At 40.2% G+C, this 21,181-nt stretch overlaps 1 protein-coding gene across 4 annotated transcripts in view; it reads left to right on the plus strand.

Annotated features, from left to right (window-relative positions):
- Positions 1–17,567: 17,567 nt before the first annotated feature.
- ZNF292 (zinc finger protein 292) overlaps positions 17,568–21,181 on the plus strand; it is a 111,548-nt gene continuing 107,934 nt past the window's right edge. The window contains exons 1-2 of one of the 4 annotated variants that reach the window (XM_063604945.1): positions 17,568–18,574; positions 20,891–21,061. The gene's annotated coding sequence lies outside the window, so the exon portion shown is untranslated. Of the gene's footprint in view, positions 21,062–21,181 lie in introns of all 4 variants that reach the window. The other 3 variants (XM_063604946.1, XM_063604947.1, XM_034962492.3) reach the window with 3 other exon arrangements.

The following is a 21,181-nucleotide window of genomic DNA, read 5'->3' on the forward strand; positions in this document are numbered from 1 at the left end:
GGAACAAAAGAAAATGGAGAAGGACCATATCCATCAATATGGTCATGTCTCAGTATCCCTGGGGGATTGGGTTCAGGACAGCCCCCCACCTCTGAGGATACCAAAATCCACAGATGCTCATCCATTATATAAAATGGTGTATGCACATTGACCTCTGTTCTAATAAAAATTTTTTAAATATATTTTTAATTAAAAAATAAAATAGTGTAGTATTTCCATATAACCTATGCATATCCTCCAGGATATTTTAAATTATCTATAGATTAATTATAATACCTAATACAATGTAAATGCCGTGTAAATGGTTGTGTTGTTTAAGGAATGATAACAAGAAAAAAGTCTGTACATATTCAGTACAGACACAACCATTCTTTTTTTAAAAAAATATTTTCAATCCATGGTTGGTTGAATCTACACATGTGGGATTCACAGATGCAGAGGTCTGACTGTATTTGGAAACATCGTGCAGTCACAGATTATGGCAATTTGGTTCAATGTCGAAGGTATTCTAAAAATTATTGAAGGATTTATTAAAATAATACTTCTGACAAACAGGATTTAGCAAAACATTTAAATCCTTATTTTTGAATGAGTCACAAAACTGTCCTAAATTCCTTCAGTTTTCCTTCATTCATAACTCACAACTTTTTTCTACAAAAATCCATCAACAATTTATATCTGTAAAGTGAAATTTTGATCATTTGATTGCTGTCAAAGCAGTGGTTTGCTTTCAGCAAAAGTGACATTTTGTCCCTGATCAAGTAGGAGGATAGCTGTGTAAGGAGCTGTTATCTTGGTGTTAAAAAATGGAGACTGCATCTCTGACAAAGAATCTATTTGCAAGTCGTTAATCTCAGGGGAGATTTAGAGAAGGAAGTTAATATTTTCTTGCTAAATTCTCCATCATCACAATACCATAAATTAGTTGTAAATAATACAAAGATTTGTGTGAATGAAAAGTATCTATATATGAAGAGCTGGAGGAAAGTAAATTTAGCTGCTGAAGATATTTGTTATAAGGCTTTGTATTAGAAAGTGGTTAATGTTACATTCTTCTAATATTTCCTACATTCTTCTTATCGCTAGTCAACTATGTTACAAGAGGAATTTATTACATTCATTATATTCTTATTAATATTTTTAAAAAGAAATATTATATTTATTTTTCATTTTGCCATTTTTATTTTATTTTACCATTTTACCATTTATTTTCATTTGTATTCATTTCATTTTAAATTATTTAAATTAAAAATAATTTAACACTTATTATTTTTCCACTAAGCAATGATTCTTAACATAAGGCTGAAATCAATAGACATTTAACAAATAATATACATATGTTTATCATCGATCGAAAACCCAGAGGACCTAATACAGCACGTACTAAAATTGAGTTTCAGTTCATCCTTGATTTTGTATTTTTGGGAAATATTTTTTAGAGGCTTTGGTTTATTTTACTGAGAAAATAATACAATTCTCAATATCGATTGACTAAAATATTCAAGGAAATATACAGAAAAAAGTTATTTATTGCATATTGCTAGAATATGAACATTTAGAGCCGTTTCTCCCATGTTCACTCTGCCTCTGGTATTATAGTACAGCAAGCTAATTTGGATTTTGTGTGATTTTTACACAGAAAACCTTCACTTTATAAAAGAGTTCAAAGTAGGGAGTTTTCTTTCCTGGAAAGCAGTACCAAACTAATATCTTTAGAAAAAGCTGCATGAAACATGAAGTTGCATTTGGTTATCTGATTACAATTGACTGCATCCAAGTCAAGAAACCAAAATGAGAAAAGGTAAAAACTTGAATGTCAAGTTATTAAATCAATTATAACACCAGAATTAGAATATGCTATTAATTGATATTAGGAACTGTAGATGGGCCCAAACATTAAAAGAATCTGACTAGTAATTACAAATCCTGGTAATGAAAATCAGGCAACTCCATGTACAGGGAATATACAGAGATGATAGAAATGAGCTATTGCCATACCAGGACTTCAAACTTTTTACATATCAGCTTCTTTATTTGCAGAGTGCCTGGGAATTCCTGCTCTTTCTATATGGTATAATCCTCTTTAATATGGGTACTTATTCTGTTATCGTCCCATCATAGTCCAAACTGCACTACTTCTTTGGGTTCTGGAACCCATCTGCCAGGAGGAATTTCATGGTTAAGTTTTAAACAAAGAATTATGCTTGCATATATTGACATGGTACCACATCAACATTACTAGAAGCACTCTCTCTGGATTTAAAGAAACATGCAGCAATTATTTTTATACATTATCCTCGTTGAATTGAACTCAGTATTATTCGAAATTCTAGTGCTGTATATATATGCATATATGAGATCATAAAGGAAACTTTCCAGGGAATGTTTTGATAATAGGGTAAAGGAAAAGAAAAGAAGGGACTAAACAATTTGCATAGAATGAAATTTTACAGTTTAGAAAGAAATCTCTGCAAGAAATTGAAAGTTCTGTAGGACTAACAGTAAACCTCATGGGCTCATAAACTCTGTAATTATTTTAACCTCTCCATAAAAGTTCTCAGAGAGCTATCCTCCCCACCCAACCCCGCTTCTCCTATCCACTCGTATGTAAATTAGAGTTAGAGGTATCTTGTTGAAAGACCAACAAACCAAAAGGGGATAAGGCCCACTTGAAATTTGCAGTTTATAAAAAGTCAGGGCCTCTGTTCAAGGCCAGGGATGACTTCTTCTTTCTGCTCCTTCTTCATCTTCATCTTCTTCTTTCTTTTTCTTTCTTCTTTCTTTATTCCTCCTCCTCCTTCTTCTTCTTTTTCTTCTTTTTCTTCTTCTCCTTCTCCTCCTCCACCTCCTTCTGCTTCTTTCCTCCTCCTCCCTCTCCTCCTCCTTCTCTTCCTCCTTCTTCTCCTTCCCCTCCTCCCCTCCTTCCCCCTTCCCCTCCTCCCCTCCTTCCCCCTTCCCCTCCTCCCCTCCTTCCCCCTTCCCCCTTCCCCTCCTCCCCTCCTTCCCCCTTCCCCCTTCCCCTCCTCCTCCTCTTTCTCCTCTTTCTCCTCCTCCTGCTTCTTCTTCTTCCTCTTTTTTTGAGACAGGATCTCACTCTGTTCCCCAAGCTGGAGTGCTATGGCTCAATCTCAACTCACTGCAGCTGCCACCTCCTGGGATCAAACGATCCACTCACCTCATCCTCCCAAGTACCTGATGGGCCAGAACTTCTTGACCTCTCTATGACTAATATTATTTTTGCAGAATATGACACAACTTGAATATATGGCAATCTACAAAAAGTTAGATGCCAAATTAGGGTAACAATCATCACTCCAAACCTTAGTTAATAGTCCTTTAAAATAGGGTGATTTTTCAGAACCTTACATGCTTACAACTAAAAACAGCTTTCATGAATAAGAATAAGGTAGATTCTTACCAGATCAGTACCTTGTTTTCAAGAGGCCAGGTTCTCATTCTATGTAACTATGGAAATCAAATTACATAGGAAGGCAGTCTTCCCCAGGGGAAGCTGGTTATACAGGTGAACTTTCTGATATAGCTAGTGATATTGAAATTCTGGATACAGCTATGTTGGTTGAATTTAACACACTCTGATGGGCATATACATCATTCCAGTAAGTTTTTAGTAAGGGAAACAAAGCATAAATAATTTGATACAAAGGCTTATTTGCCTTCCAACTATATGACACTCAACAAATTTGGAAATATTCTCTGAATCAAGGATCTCTTGTCTATTTCATGTGGCATCCTTTAATTACCTTCAGCAGTAACATATTAGCAGGTAATTTTGATAAATTATTATATGAATCAAATCATTCTTATTTTTCTTTTCTTTTCTTTTCTTTTTTTTTTTTTGAGACAGAGTTTTGCTCTTGTTGCCCAGGCTGGAGTGCGATAGCACAATCTCAGCTCACTGCAACCTCTGCCTCCCCGGTTCAAGTGATCCTCCTGCCTCAGCTTCCCAAGTAGCTGGGATTACAGGCGTGTACCACCATGCCCAGCTAATTTTGCATTTTTAGTGGAGACAGGGTTTCACCATGTTGGCCAGGCTGGTCTCGAACTCCTCACCGCAGGTGATCCACCTGCCTCAGCCTCCCAAACGTGCTGGGATTACAGACGTGAGCCACCGTGCCCAGCCCAAATTATTCTTATTTTTCTAACATCTGCCTTAAATATGTCCATTTTAAAGTTTCCTAATTATACTAAAATTAACCAGTTTAGAGAATATCTTCCTTCCTTTTATGACACTAGCACTAACATTACTTTCCTATGACTGGTGTAACACATTTCTCCAAACTTAGTGACTTAAAACAATACAAGTTTATCCTATAGCTTGAGAGATCAGAAGTCCCAAATGGGTCTTACTATGCTAAAATCAAGGTTTTGGCAGAATTGCATTCCTTCTGGAGGCTCTAGGAGAAAATTTTCTTGCATTTTCCAGTTTCTAGAGGTTGCAGTATTCCTTGGTGTGCGGCCGCACTTCATCTGCAAAGCCAGCAATGGTTGGTCTAGTCCTTCTGATATGGGATGATTCTGACCTCCTCTATGGCCTACCTCTGCCATATTTAAAGGATACTTGTGATTACATTGTACGCACACAGATATTCCAGAATAATCGCCTTAATTCCACTGCAACACTAATTCTCCCTTGCTATATAAGCTAACATATTTATAGGTTCTAGGGATTAGGATATAGACATCTATGGGGACCATTAATCGGACTTCCACGTAACTCCAGTATTTAGTGTAATTTATCATATCCTCCCAGACTTATTTTTGGACTAAAATATATTTCAACTTTAAAAAATGTCTTGGTAGGAAGAGCCAGAAGATAAAGACACACATGAAGAAAACTTTCCCTAGAAGAGATCCAGAGAACCACTTGGGGTTTATACTGGGAATGGGGAAGAGAAGTGATACAAAGATTTCATTGGCAAATCTGAACAACTGATGGCATATGAAGAAAAGGAAAAGGAGTCAAAGCTGGACTTAAGGCTTGGTACTTAAAACTTGGAAAGATAGTAGTGCCCTGAACAGAAACAGGAAAGTCAGGAGAAAGCTTAGCTTGAGTGAGGGCAAGGGCGGGAAGGGACTTTGATAAATTCACTGGCAAAACCTCTAGGTGGAGCTGTCCAACAGGTGATTAGATATGTGAATTTGTTGATCAGGCAAAAATTCAGATAGCAGATCTGGAATTGAGATATGATTTGGAGTCACAGTCATAGGAATAAAATCAAAGCCATAAAGATGGATGAAATTTCCAAAGTAGAAAGTAAAATGAGAATATTGACAGCAGAAACTTAGAAAAACCTTAACAGCCTGAAGAAGTTGCTAGTGAGGTCAAAGATCCAATATAATAGAACCATATTGATTCCATTCCAAGATGGCCAAATAGGAACAGCTCTGGTCTGCAGCTCCCAGCGTGATCGATGCAGAAGATGGAGATTTCTGCATTTCCAACTGAGGTACCTGGTTCATCTCATTGGGACTGGTTGGACAGTGGGTGCAGTCCATGGAGGGTGAGCCAAAGCAGGGTGGGGCATCCCCTCACCCCGGAAGCGCAAGGGGTTGGGGGATTTCCCTTTCCTGGCCAAGGAAAGCTGTGACAGACTGTACCTGGAAAATCAGGACAATCCTGCCCAAATACTGAGCTTTTCCAATGGTCTTAGCAAACGGCACACCAGGAGATTATATCCTGCACCTGGCTTGGTGGGTCCCACACCCACGGACCCTTGCTCACTGCTAGCACAGCAGTCTGAGATCAACCTGCCAGGCAGCAGCTTGGCAGGGGCAGGGGCGTCCACCATTGCTGAGGCTTGAGTAGGTAAACAAAGTGGCAAGGGAAGCTTGAACTGGGCGGACGCCACCGCAGCTCTGCAAGGCCTGCTGCCTCTGTAGACCCCACCTCTAGGGGCAGGGCATAGCTGAACAAAAGGCAGCAGAAACTTCTGCAGACTTAAACGTCTCTGTCTGACAACTCTGAAGAGAGCAGTGGTTCTCCCAGCACGGTGTTTGAGCTCTGAGAATGGATAGACTGCCTCTTCAAGTGGGTCCCTGACCCCCGTGTAGCCTAACTGGGCAACACCTCCCAGTAGGGGCCAACTGACACCTCATACAGGTGCCCCTCTGGGACAAAGCTTCCAGAGGAAGGATCAGGCAGCAATATTTGCTGTTCTGCAATATTTGCTGTTCTGCAACCTCTGCTGGTGATAACCAGGCAAACAGGGTCTGGAGTGGACCTCCAGCAAACTCCAACAGACCTGTAGCTGAAGGACCTGACTCTTAGAAAGAAAACTAACAAACAGAAAGGAATAGCATGAACATCAACAAAAGGGACATCCACGCCAAAACCCCATCTGTAGGTCAAGCATCAAAGACCAAAGATAGATAAAACCAGAAAGATGGGGAGAAACCAGGGCAGAAAAGCTGAAAATTCTAAAAACCAGACCATCTCTTGTCCTCCAAAGGATCGCAGCTTCTCACCAGCAACAGAACAAAGCTGGACGGAGAATGATTTTGACGAGCTGACAGAAGTAGGCTTCAGAAGGTCGGTAATAACAAACTTCTCCGAGCTAAAGGAGGATGTTCAAACCCATCACGAGGAAGCTAAAAACCTTGAAAACAGATTAGATGAATGGCTAACTAGAATAAACACTGTAGAGAAAACCTTAAATTACCTGATGGAGCTGAAAACCATGGCATGAGAACTACGTGACGCATGCACAAGCTTCAATAACCAATTCAATCAACTGGAAGAAAGGGCATCAGTGATTGAAGATTAAATTAATGAAATAAAGTGAGAGGAGAAGTTTAGAGAAAAAAGAGTAAAAAGAAATCAACAAAGCCTCCAAGAAATATGGGACTATGTTAAAAGACCAAATCTACATTCGATTGGTGTACCTGAAAGTGACGGGGAGAATGGAACCAAGTTGGAAAACACTCTTCAGGATATTAGACAGGAGAATTTCCCCAACCTAGCAAGGCAGGCCAACATTCAAATTCAGGAAATGCGGAGAACACCACAAAGATACTCCTCGAGAAGAGCAGCCCCAAGACACATAGTTGTCACATTCACCAAGGTTGAAATGAAGGAAAAAATGTTAAGGGCAGCCAGAGAGAAAGGTCGGGCTACCCACAAAGCAAGGAACATCAGACTAACAGTGGATCTCTTGGCAGAAACTCTACAAGCCAGAAGAGAGTGGGGGCCAATATTCAACAATCTTAAAGAAAAGAATTTTCAACCCAGAATTTCATATCCAGCCAAACTAAGCTTCATAAGTGAAGAAGAAATAAAATCCTTTACAGACAAGCAAATGCTGAGAGATTTGTCACCACCAGGCCTGCCTTACAAGAGCTCCTGAGGGAAGCAATAAACATGGAAAGGAACAACCAGTACCAGCCACTGCAAAAACATGCCAAAGTGTAAAGACCATCGATGCTAGGAAGAAACTGCTTCAACTAATGGGCAAAATAACCAGCTAACATCATAATCACAGGATCAAATTCACACATAACAATATTAACCTTAAATGTAAATGGGCTAAATGCCCAATTAAAAGACACGGACTGGCAAATTGGATAAAGAGTCAAGACTCATCAGTGTGCTGTATTCAGGAGACCCATCTCACGTGCAGAGACACACATAGGCTCAAAATAAAGGGATGGAGAAGATCTACCAAGCACAAGGAAAGCAAAAAAAAAGCAGGGGTTGCAATCCTAGTCTCTGATAAAACAGACTTTAAACCAACAAAGATCAAAAGAGACAAAAAAGGCCATTATATAATGACAAAGGGATCAATTCAACAAGAAGAGCTAACTATCCTAAATATATACGCACCCAATACAGGAGCACCTAGACTCATAAGGCAAGTCCTTAGAGACCTACAAAGAGACTTAGACTCCCACATAATAATAGTGGGAGACTTTAACACCCCACTGTCAATATTAGACAGATCAACAAGACAGAAGGTTAACAAGGATATCCAGGAATTTAACTCAGCTCTGCACCAAGTGGACCTAACAGACATCTACAGACCTCTTCACGCCAAATCAGCAGAATATACATTCTTCTCAGCACTACACCGCACTTATTCCAAAATTGACCACATAGTTGGAAGTAAAGCACTCTTCAGCAAATGTAAAAGAAAGAAATTATAACAAACGGTCTCTCAGACTACAGTGCAATCAAACTAGAACTCAGGATTAAGAAACTCACTCAAAACCGCTCAACTACATGGAAACTGAACAACCTGCTCCTGAATGACTACTGGGTACATAACGAAATGAAGGCAGAAATAAAGATGTTCTTTGAAACCAATGAGAACAAAGACACAACATACGAGAATCTCTGGGACACATTTAAAGCAGTGTGTAGAGGGAAATTTATAGTGCCAAATGCTCACAAGAGAAAGCAGGAAAGATCTAAAATCGACACCCTAACATCACAATTAAAAGAACTAGAGAAGCAAGAGGAAACACATTGAAAAGCCAGCAGAAGGCAAGAAATAACTAAGATCAGAGTAGAACTGAAGGAGATAGAGACACAAAACCCCGTTCAAAAAGAACCAATGAATCCAGGAGCTGTTTTTTTGAAAATATTAACAAAATTGATAGACTGCTAGCAAGACTAATAAAGAAGAAAAGAGGAAGAATCAAATAGATGCAATAAAAAATGATAGAGGGGATATCACCACCGATCCTACAGAAATACAAACTACCATCAGAGAACACTATAAACACCTCTACACAAATATACTAGAAAATCTAGAGGAAACGGATAAATTCCTGGACACATACACCCTCCCAAGACTAAACCAGGAAGAACTTGAATCTCTGAATAGACCAAAAACAGGCTCTGAAATTGAGGGAATGATTAATAGCCTACCAACCAAAAAAAGTCCAGGACCAGATGGATTCACAGCCAAATTCTACCAGAGGTACAAAGAGGAGCTGGTACCATTCCTTCTGAAACTATTCCCACCAATAGAAAAAGAATGAGGCCAGCATCATCCTAATACCAAAGCCTGGCAGAGACACAACAAAAAAGGAGAATTTTAGATGGATATTCCTGACGGATATCGATGCAAAAATCCTCAATAAAATACTGGCAAACTGAATCCAGCAGCACATCAAAAAGCTTATCCACCACGATCAAGTTGGCTTCATCCCTGGGATGCAGGGCTGATTCAACATATGCAAATCAATAAACATAATCTGTCACATAAACAGAACCAGCGACAAAAACCACATGATTATTTCATGCTGAAAACTCTCAATAAACTAGGTGTTGATGGAACGTATCTCAAAATAATAAGAGCTATTTTATGACAGACCCACAGCCAGTATCATACTGAATGGGCAAAGACTGGAAGCATTCCCTTTGAAAAGTGGCACAAGACAAGGATGCCCTCTCTCACCACTCCTAGTCAACATAGTGTTGGAAGTTCTGGCCAGGGCAATTAGGCAGGAGGAAATAAAGGGTATTCAATTAGGAAAAGAGGAAATCAGATTGTGCCTGTTTGCAGATGACATGATTGTATATCTAGAAAACCCCATCGTCTCAGCCCAAAATCTCCTTCAGCAAAGTCTCAGGATACAAAATCAATGTGCAAAAATCACAAGCATTCCTATACACCAATAACAGACAAACAGAGAGCAAAATCATGATTGAACTCCCATTCACAATTGCTACAAAGAGAATAAAATACCTAGGAATACAACTTACAAGGGATGTGGAGGACCTCTTCAAGGAGAACTACAAACCACTGCTCAACAAAATAAAAGAGGACACAAACAAATGGAAGAACATCCCATGATCATGGATAGGAAGAATCAATCTTGTGAAAATGGCCATACTGCCCAAGGTAATTTATAGATTCAATGCCATCCCCATCAAGCTACCAATGACTTTCTTCACAGAACTGGAAAAAACTACTTTAAAGTTCATATGGAACCAAAAAAGAGCCTGCATTGCCAATACAATCCTAAACCAAAAGAACAAAGCTGGAGGCATCACACTACCTGACTTCAAACTATACTACAAGGCTACAGTAACCAAAACAGCATGGTACTGGTACCAAAACAGAGATATAGACCAATGGAACAGAACAGAGGCCTCAGAAATAACACCACACATCTACAACCATCTGATCTTTGACAAACCTGACAAAAGCAAGAAATGGGGAAACGATTCCCTATTTAATAAATGGTGCTGGGAAAACTGGCTAGCCATATGTAGAAAGCTGAAACTGGATCCCTTCCTTACACCTTATACAAAAATCAATTCAAGATGGATTAAAGACTTAAATGTTAGACCTAAAACCATAAAAACCCTAGAAGAAAACATAGGCAAAACCATTCAGGCCATAGGCATGGGCAAGGACTTCATGTCTAAAACACCAAAAGCAATGGCAACAAAAGACAAAATTGACAAATGGGATCTCATTAAACTAAAGAGCTTCTGCACAGCAAAAGAAACTACCATCAGAGTGAACAGGCAGCCTAGAAAATGGGAGAAAATTTTTGCAACCTACTCATCTGACAAAGGGCTAATATCTAGAATCTACAATGAACTCAAACAAATTTACAAGAAAAAAACAAACAACCCCATCAAAAAGTGGGCAAAGGATATGAACAGACACTTCTCAAAAGAAGACATTTATGCAGCCAAAAGACACATGAAAAAATGCTCATCATCACTGGCCATCAGAGAAATGCAAATCAAAACCACAATGAGATACCATCTCATACCAGTTAGAATGGCAATCATTAAAAAGTCAGGAAACAACAGGTGCTGGAGAGGCTGTGGAGAAATAGGAACACTTTTACACTGTTGGTGGGACTGTGAACTAGTTCAACCATTGTGGAAGACAGTGTGGCGATTCCTCAGGGATGTAGAACTAGAAATACTATTTGACCCAGCCATCCCATTACTAGATATATACCCAAAGGATTATAAATCATGCTGCTATAAAGACACATGCACATGTATGTTTATTGCAGCATTATTCACAATAGGAAAAACTTGGAACCAACCCAAATGTCCATCAGTGATAGACTGGATTAAGAAAATGTGGCACATATACACCACGGAATACTATGCAGCCATATAAAAAGAATGAGTTCATGTCCGTTGCAGGGACATGGATGAAGCTGGTAACCATCATTCTGAGCAAACTGTCTCAAGGACAGAAAGCCAAAGACCACATGTTCTCACTCATAGGTGGGAATTGAGCAATGAGAACACCTGGACACAGGGCATGGAACATCACACCGGGGCCTGTTGTGGGGTGGAGGGCAGGGGGAGGGATAGCTTTAGGAGAAATACCTAATGTAAATGACGAGTTAATGGGTGCAGCAAACCAACATGGCACATGTATACCTATGTAACAAATCTGCACGTTGTGCACATGCACCCTAGAACTTAAAGTATAATAAAAAAAAGGAACCATATTATATTACTAGAGGCAAAAACAAGGAAAAAATTAATCACTCAATATCTTGAGCAAACAAAACACAAATTCAGGTCTTAAGGGTCTTTGAAGATATACCCCCAAAATGGAAACTTAACAGTTGTACAACACAGTAGTAAATGTTTCACCAGGAAGTTATTTTCCAAAGTAAATGTACAGAAAATGGTCTTATGAAATCAGAGGTAGAAATGATGAGCTTGGGCTTCAATTCATGAAGGTGCTCACTGCAAACTCTCTAGGCATCCTGCATGGCATATTGCAAAGCCAAATGTATTAACATATAGAACTCTTTAACAGAATGATGTGCTTTGTTTTTATTATGCTTTGCAGGGAGCGTATTTGGAGTAATTGTGAAAGTTTTCAGTGCAAAAAACTTATACACGGAAGTAATGGTGGTCAGTTACCCTTTAAAAAATAGTCTTTTGCTTCCCACATAAACAGCTTAATTATATGAAAGATGCAAAATTCTCCAAAAGGCTGAGTTTGTCATAAAGCTGGTTTTCATAGTTATAGCCTTACAACTTCAAATGAATATGTTCAGAGCAGTTTCTAATAATTCTGTGAGGAGCAACATATACTGATCTTTGGAAGTTAGAAAAAGTTTTGATTTTAATCTTGAAAATTCATTTGAAGCACATTTGGTTTATTTTGAAGTCCTAGTTTTATGCATTTCACAGAAAAGGGAAACATACATTTCTCATGGCTTCTCCGTTCAGCTTTATACCCCTGCTGTGTGGTGCCAGTCAGTGCTTGGTGAGAAATGATTCTTGCTTTCTAAATGACATACAAATGCTCCAGACAGTTGAGTGCTTATAAGTGTTCTGTTCCTTTCTATACTTGAAATAGTGCAGAGCACCAAAGAAAGAAATCTTACAGTAGAATGAAAATGACAGCAAGATATGGGCATCCTAAAGCAAAAGTAAAAGAAATTGCCTCCTTGCTTCACTATGTATTTTCTGTATAAAATAAGTACCCCATTTTACCTTTTGTCACTAATTTATATGCAGTAAAATATACCCAAAGGCTATTTTATTGGCAGAAATATTTAAAAAGGAAAGAAACATTAGCCCTATCTTCATATTCCTCTATTGACTTAAGTAAATAAGTTATCTAGTCCGGGCATGGTGTCTCACGCCTGTAATCCCAGCACTTTGGGAGGCTAAGGCAGGAGGATCACCTGAGGTCAGGAATTTGAGACCAGCCTGGCCGACATGGCAAAACCCTGTCTCTACTTAAAAAAAAAAAAAATTAGCCAGGCGTGGTGGTACATGTCTGTAATCCCAGCTACTCGGGAAGCTGAGGCACAAGAATCGCTTGGACCCAGAAGGTGGAGGTTGCAGTGAGCTGAGATCGTGCCACTGCACTCCAGCCTGGGCAACAGAGGGAAACTGTCTTTCAAAAAAGAAGAAGAAGGAGGAGGAGGAGGAGGAGGAGGAGAAGTAGTTATGCTTTTAAAGATACATTTTAACATCGAAGTTAATAAACAATTTCAAGCACAGTATATTTGTGTAATTTTATATTAATGTTAAGAGTTGCTTAAAATAGTATCTGATTTTAACTGTGTATACCTTTCAAAAATTAGTAGTAGCAGCCAACAAGTCAAAAGATGCTCAATTTGGTCCAAAATTTGGGAAACATTCATCAAAATGAGATATTATTTTAAAACTATGAAATTATTTTTAAGGTGGATAAATCACAGTTTTATTAGGGATTTCTGGAAAATCAGCTCTCTTAATATAGGTTGATGCAACATTTTGGAAGGGCAATTTGGCCATCTAACAATTAAAATCACACCTTGCAACTGGGAGAGGTGGCTCATACCTATAAACCCAGCATATTGGGAGGCCAAGGAGGGAAGATCACTCAAGCACAGTTCAGACCAGTCTGTGCAACATAGTGAGATCCTGCATCTACAAAAACATAAACAAAATTAGCCAGTCATGGCGACACATACCTGTAGTCCTAGCTACTCAGGAGGCTGAGGTGGAGGATTGCTTGAGCCTGGCAGATCCAGGCTGTAGTGAGCTATGATCATGACACTGCACTCCAGCCTGGGTGACAGAGCAGGACCTTGTCTCAAAAAAAAAAAAAAAAAAAAAAAAAAAAATTACACACTGCTTTTGATCTAACAACTCCTCTTTAGGGAATTTATTCCATGGATATAATCACATATGTGCACAAGGAAGGTCACTGCATCTGCATCCTTTTTAATAGTTAAAAAAATGGAATTAACCTAATTGCTCATCAATGAAATAATTAAATTATCTTGTGTTATACTGTCGAATACCACACAGCCATTAGAAAGAATACTGACATGAAAAGATTTCTAAATGAACTATTAAGGGAAAAAAGGAAGGCAAAGAACTGCCCAAATAGGAGGTATGAGCTGATTTGTTTCAGAAATTGAGAAGCTGATGTAACCATAAATGTTTATATATGAGAAAAAAATTCTTAAAGGACAAGCAAGAAACTATTAATATTCCTGAGTGTAGTGAATGGGATAGAACAAGAGGTCAGAAATGGAGGAAGAAAATCTTTACTTTTTATTTTATGTCTTCCTTTGCTGCTTGAAATTTTTACCACAAACAGAGATTATGTTTATAATTTAAAAATTAATAGCACCTAATTCTCAATTATAGGGACTATTGAAACCATGGACATTTGAAACTCACAGATGAAAATTTTAACTGGCTCTCTTCCCTCTCCATTTACCCTTACATGTATAAAATGAAAAATGCCTTTTGTCATAGCAGATAAATACAGAAAAGTTTTGAACTGCCTTCCTTCTATCCCTGCATACCTCTTCTGATACAGCTGTTAATAAGTAATAAAGTTATTGTCCTCAGCAAGTAACCTTGCTAGAGAATGCACAAGGAAGGGATTGGAAAATGCATATTTATTGAAAACATACCCACTTTGTGCCAGGCATTGAACTAGGGCTTAGGGTCCAAATGATTCACAAAACAAACACTTGGGATAATCAGGAAGATCTGAAGAAATTATGACAAGTTAGCTCTAATTGTTTTAAAGTTCTTTATGCCCATTGCTGGATGGAGCCAGAAGGAAGGTATTCAAGCATTTTTTATAAAATTGGTGAAAGGGACATAAGTTGAAGAAAAGAAAGAGAAGACAGAATTAGACAACCACAGGTCTAGAACTGTATAATCTGAAAGGCCCTGGAGTGTTAGTTAGAAACGCAGGTTTCCAGTGCCCAACCTCAATGTACTGAATAAGACTTTCTAGAGGTGTGACCTGAGAATCTGCATTTAAGTCAAATTGTCTAAGTACTCTTTATAAGACTAAGTTTGAGAAACTCTGCTCTAAGGTTATTTCCACTCTGAAGAATAAGTCCTACCTGAAGATACTCTCCTTATGTTTATTTTCTCCTTAGATTTCTAGGAAGGTCTTAGGGCCCATATTAGGGAGTGAGCTAGATGTTAGGGAAAAAACTCAATCTGTGCTTTTAAAAATTTTGCCATCTCTCTTACATTTTGTCACAATACAGATTTTTAAAATTATCTCAACAGATTCCAAATTTCCAATCCAATTGTTTCCTTAACATGATTATTTTCTCAGTAGCTTCATCATGAGTTTTTCCCTTAAGTTTGTGAAAGAGAAAGCTAGAGACCATGTATTTGCAGTTCATCTGTTATACTGTAATAACTGAGCATACAGCTTGTCTTCTTTTGATTTTACTTGTGTTATAACTTTGATTATAGACAATTTTGTTGATAAATCATAGTCTCCTAAAATATTTGAAAGACTATTATAAATAAGGTCCTAAAGTTTAGAAGGCATCTGATCTCTCTGTAGAGTCTAGAATATTTTAGATAATAATGATGATAAGTATAAATCAATATATGACTGCCAAGTATAAACAGAATTGAATCTAGTTCAATGTGCATTTATCGATTACTTATTATACTGCAATTTGCCAAAGGGTATTAGAGGAGGTAAGCCGGTTATAAGATACAGTTCTACTCTCAAAGGGCTTACAGGATGGTGAACAAGGCTCATCTATAGACTAACTTTAATAAAAGGCAAAATGACAGATTTCAAATAAAAATGCAGTAAGCAGTAAATCAAAACAATAGGAGCTTTGGAGAGTGACTATTTGTGAGGCAGGTAACCTAAGGAAAAGCAGAACAAATAAGTCAAATCTACTCTGTTTACAGATGTTGCACCCAGATTTTACTCCACCAGAGCACACCAAGCACAACAAAGAAGGCTTCACAGAGGAGCCTGGTTACAGAGAAATTTATGAGGATGAGGATTTGAGGAGAGGAGCAATGAGTAAGATAATATTTTTGTGAGGCCATGCACGGCGGCTCAAGCCTGTAATCCCAGCACTTTGGGAGGCCAAGTCGGGTGGATCACCTGAGTTCAGGAGTTTGAGGCCAGCCTGGTCAACATGGTGAAACCCCGTCTCTACTAAAAATTCAAAAATTAGCTCAGTGTGGTGGCGGGCGCCTGTAGCCCCAGCTACTTGGGAGGCTGAGGCAGGAGAATCGCTTGAACCCGGGAGGCAGAGGTTGCAGTGAACTGAGATGGAGCCACTGCACTCCAGCCTGGGAGACACAGTGAGATTCCATCTCAAAGAAAAAAATAAAAATAAAAAAAAAAGAGAGAATATTTTTGTAAAGATGTGATAATGTGACAGAGGGTAAACACTTGGTGGGAACAACAATTCTGGCCTGATACATGAGCGGAATACTACTCAAAATGATATTATTTACATTATTATTATTGTTGTTATATTGAAGAACATATCTATAAGAATTACAGAAACCAGCAAAACTAAGAAGTTGATGTCCTAAAATGGGAAGAGACCTGGGAATTTCCAAGTTTGTCACATCTGCACAGTATTATTTCTTTAAAAAGCCAAATGCCACAAAAGTTGTATTCTCTAATTTTTTTTAATAACCTTGAATTTCTGATGAGGCAAATGAGGCACAGTGATTAAAATTTAGAAATATAAGAAAAGAAAGGCACTTTAAAATATTTATTTCTCTCTGATTCTTTGGAGAAATGCTGTGAACCAACTCCAGGATTCTCTACAGAAACAGGCTGGGTGTGGTGGCTCACGCCTGTAATCCCAACACTTTGGGAGGCCGAGGCGGGCTGATCATTTGAGGTCAGTAGTTCGAAACCAGCCTGGTCAACATGGTGAAACCCTATCTCTACTAAAAATACAAAAATTTGCCTGGTGTGGTGGTGGGTGCCTGTAATCCCAGCTACTTGGGAGGCTGAGGCAGGAGAATCGCTTGAGCCCGGGAGACAGAAGTTGCAGTGAGCAGAGATCGCACCACTGCACTCCAGCCTAGGGAGACAGAGTGAGACTCCGTCTCAAACAAACAAACAAAAGAACAATGTATAACACATTTATGCTTCCAAGATTTTATTTTGCTTTATTTCACAATTATTTTCATCTTGGTTAAATTAGAAGTTAGGATAATTGAGGCTCTATTAAAAGCATTTTCTTTAAATATTATTCTCCTTATTTGCATTTGGCTTTTCCTCAAATGGAAAGGAAAACGATATCCAAATAGACAATTTTTTAAAATCTCTCCTTATTTAATTACCTGTTCATATAAATATATGAAAATATATATGCTAGCCTTTTTTTTTTTTTCTGGGAAAAACTCAAAGGCTGCAATTAATCCTCTTAAATGTGAGTCCCATGTTTTCTCTGCTTTTGGAATCACTTCAACATGTGGCACAGCACCTGCCTTAATATTTTTAACATTATATTGACTCCTTTTGCTGTTCCTCTCGAAGAAAATGTCTTCCTTGAAAAAGTGTGGTGTCTAACCGATCCCAATAGCGCTTTAACCCATGCTCTTTCTCTTTGCATTTGTGGGCACAGCACTGGTTCCCAGACTCTGGGGGTGGGGGTGGGGGGTTTCTACTGGACCAAACCCAGGATAGACTCCGTCCCTCACTTCTGAGATCCAGAGGCTGCCTGTCTGTGGCTGGGCTGCCCAGCCCTTTGGAAGAGAGTAGGTTGATGGAGCCTCTTCGAAATCAGGCAGCAGTGCCCGCGCCACGGCCTCTGCAGGACAGACTCCAGCATCCCCGGGGTGGGTTTCCGGAGGCCCCGCTCCCCGCCGCGCCCTGGAAAGGCTCCAGAATCTCTCGGCCTGGAGGCCCCTGGCGGCTTCTGCTCCCAAGCGGGGAGTCGCAGCCAGGCTACAGCGGGCTTGATCCTCAGTGCTGGGTGGAAAAACCGCGGCGGCAAACGCCGGGCCTGCAACTGCTGGGTGTCGGCGTTGCTGGCTCGCGGGCGGCGGCGGCGGCGGCTCCGCGACAACAGAGGACGCGAGCAACCGGCGCAGCGCCCAGCAGGGCCTTGGCGGGGTGGAGGGGCGCAGGCTGGGTTAGCGGAGCAGAGCGGACCGATCTGGTGCCCTCCGTGGCCCGAGGCCTGCGGACCTTCTCCGTTCTCCGGCCCAGGGCGAGAGCGGGGGAAGAGACAGCGCCCCGATAGTGGCGCACGCTCTCCGCCATCCCCGGGCCTCGCGCTTTCACCTCGCGTGCTGGGGCGAGGGCGGGGCTGCGGGGTGTACTGGGTCGGGGGTAGGAAGGACCTGCCAGGCCTTAGCCCTGAGCTATCCGTCATCCGCTAACGCCGCGCTCCCTGCATCCCTGGCTTGGCCCCCAGGCTCTGCGCCGCTTGTCTGTAGCAGACACAACTCAGCTCCCTTACTGTCCTCAGGCCCGGCTATTTCAAGAATTCCAGAAAAAGAGTGCACCGGCGTGTGCGGGCCGGTGCTGCCCGGAAAACCCGTGAAGCAGGCACGCACGGCCCGGATGCAAGCACATCTGTCCCCTCCCCCAAAGGTCTCCCCAGCTTTATTGACCGCGTGGGTGCGGGTAGGGATCTAAATTTGTCTCCCAGATTTTCTCTGAAATCGAGTCTCTTGGGAGTGAAGGTCCATATGATTACACCACGTCCATAGCAGTCGCGTTGTGTTCAAAATGGGCATGGGTGCTCGCGGCGCGGATACTGAGCTCCCCAGAGACGCAGAGTCTTTTGCCCCAGGGGCTTATTCCTGTTTTCTCAATGGAACAGGTCTTCGAATCTCCCCAGGAACATCTCAGTAAGTAGGGGTGTGCGTGTTTGTGTGTGTGTCAGTGTGTGTGTGTAAATGGTTCCTATGAGCTGACAGTTTGGTATTTAAAGAACAAATGGACATAAGCACAGAAGTCATGACTTTTCTATGGATAAGATTGAGATTTCTGAGATTTCCAAGACAAGGTTGACCTGTCACGGGATAGTATTTTCAATCCTTCTCATTAAAAAAAAAAAAAAAAAAAAAAAAAAAGCCTGCACTTCTGTAGAGATTCGTTGGACATTCTTGTTAGTATCTGAGATTACTTTGATGTTCTAAGTTGAATACAGGCATGCATTTTCATAATAGAACATTTGTCATATCGTATGTATTCCCACTGCAGATCATTTTCCCACAAAACTGTAAGCTTCTTCAAGGCAGGAAGAGCTTTTATTCGCCTCTGACTTGTCCCAAACCAAGTAGTGCCTGCAAATATCAAGTACACAATAAATGAGTGTTAATTACACCACTCACCCCCAATCCTTACATTTCCTGTAGGCTCTAAATATTTCTATGTGTGTGTAAAGAAGAAGAAATGGAGGAATGTGGACATAGGGTTCACAGATACTAAATAAACATAAAGACATGGCCATCCATGCTGATGGACATTTACCAGATAGTAATGGTGCTCAGAATCAATTTGCTAATCAAGTCTCCATAGTTTTAGGGTTGTTATGTGCAAGAGGTAGGAATGACCTACATTATCAGGCAATTCTCTTAAAAATCAATATCTGGATATATATGTCTCCCACCCCTCAACCCCCATTTTTTCTTCCTTTCTATAGATTAGGTGTGGTGTAAACCATTATACTTGAAGTGGAAATGAGCTTGCTAACCTGTGATACCTTACCTTGGATTTACGGGTACATTTGGCTAACCTCATATTTCCCTTTTTGCATTTTTTCACTGGAATCCTAAGATAACATAAACTGGTGAAACCTGGTTTGGGTATCTAAAATACTTAACTTGGGAAAGTGAACTGAAAATATTAAAAATCATTAGCTGCCTTAATTGTTCCTTTTTCAACTCAGTGATACTATTATATCCTCTCTTCTCAGCCTCTGAATGTACTTCCCAGTCTCTTCCATGAGTAAACGTTTGAAGATTAAACATTTGAAGATTCTACCTTGTTAATATGTAATATTAACTGATACTGTTTTTCATAAGGGGTTTAACTGTGCCTGGTCACCTTATATAATGCCGCTTTAAAAACATCACCATCACTGATGCGTTATAAAACATTTATTCTGGACAACATAGTATGTAGAACACTTTCCATTAATTACTAGAAATCTTTTGAAGAGGACGCTGCCCACAATGGGAATTATTTTTATTTTAGATTCTTGTACTAAAAAAATATACTTCACTCAGAGTAAATGAAAAGACTGGGTGCCTCATCAATATCATTGTTTCTAAATTTCTGTAGACTATTCAGTTGCAAGAGAGATAGGTCTTTTGTCTAATGCTCTAACGGTAAAAAAAAATATTAGTTTTATTAAGAACTTTAGGGTTAAGCTCTTGGATTTTTGTAGCACCTCTTCTACTCTTTTGTTCAGTGCCAAGTATTACTTTCAGCTTATAAGTAAAATGTGGTTCAGAATGCTACCTCTATTTGTAGCATTAGGAAAAAAAATGCTGTAGATATTTATAATTCTCGACAATATTGTTTTATTTTAGCATCAATTTCCTCTCCTCCGTTATGATTTTTAAAGGAGTCCTTATTGGTGTTTTTTTTTTCCTTGACCTACTTTCTTTTCAATAGCTTTCATATATAGCCTGTTGTCATTGTTGGTGATTTCTGTAGAGTGTAGTAGAGTCTAAATCACGGTGAAACAGAGTAGTTAGTTATCACTTATTCTAGAAATGTTTTCGTGGTTTAAAAGTCATCTGGTCTGTTCATATTCTGACTTCTTTTAAACTATGCTTTTCATGAATTTGCTCCGTTCTCCAGACTGAGGATTGAACCTCATTCTGCTCTGACCCAATTGTTCTTTTCCTTTGTTGCCTCCACCCCCTAGAGAATGTGTTTCCAGGGGACAGGCGTTCTTGGTGCTGAAGAGGAGGAGAGTCAAGTGAGACGAGATCTGGTATCACGCACTAGATCCCTCCTCTCCGGCCTGGTGAGAAGTCAGAGACAATTTTGACAGTTCATAGTCCTGCCTTGGCTCTCACGCTTGCGGTCCATGGGCGGGTTTTACCTTCTCTCTCTTCCTCTGCTTCTGGCCTGCTTACAGGCCAACAGCAAATGCAGCCATTGCCCGAGACCACTCAGAACTCTCCCTGTGCCATCCTCTTGGGGAACAGGAGGATATGTCCGTAGAAGACTTCGTGGACTGGGGAAAGCCACGCCGGGATCGGGACGCCGGAGAGGGTCGCCCCTCCCTAGGCTTTTTCCCGTCGCGGCGCCCACGTGACCGAGAGCAGGCCTTCACCAGCCCGCCCCTTTCGGCCGCTGCTGCCCACTTCCCGCTCGGGGTAAGTAAACCGCTGTTTTCCGCACCGCCCCAACCCCGCCCTTCTCCTTTCCCCTTGCCTTCACCTCCCTCGGGCTCTCTCGCGCCACTCTCCCCACCCCCATATCTTCCCCATCGGGCC

This window comes from Pan paniscus, chromosome 5, assembly GCF_029289425.2.
Source record: "Pan paniscus chromosome 5, NHGRI_mPanPan1-v2.0_pri, whole genome shotgun sequence".
NCBI lineage: Eukaryota > Metazoa > Chordata > Mammalia > Primates > Hominidae > Pan > Pan paniscus.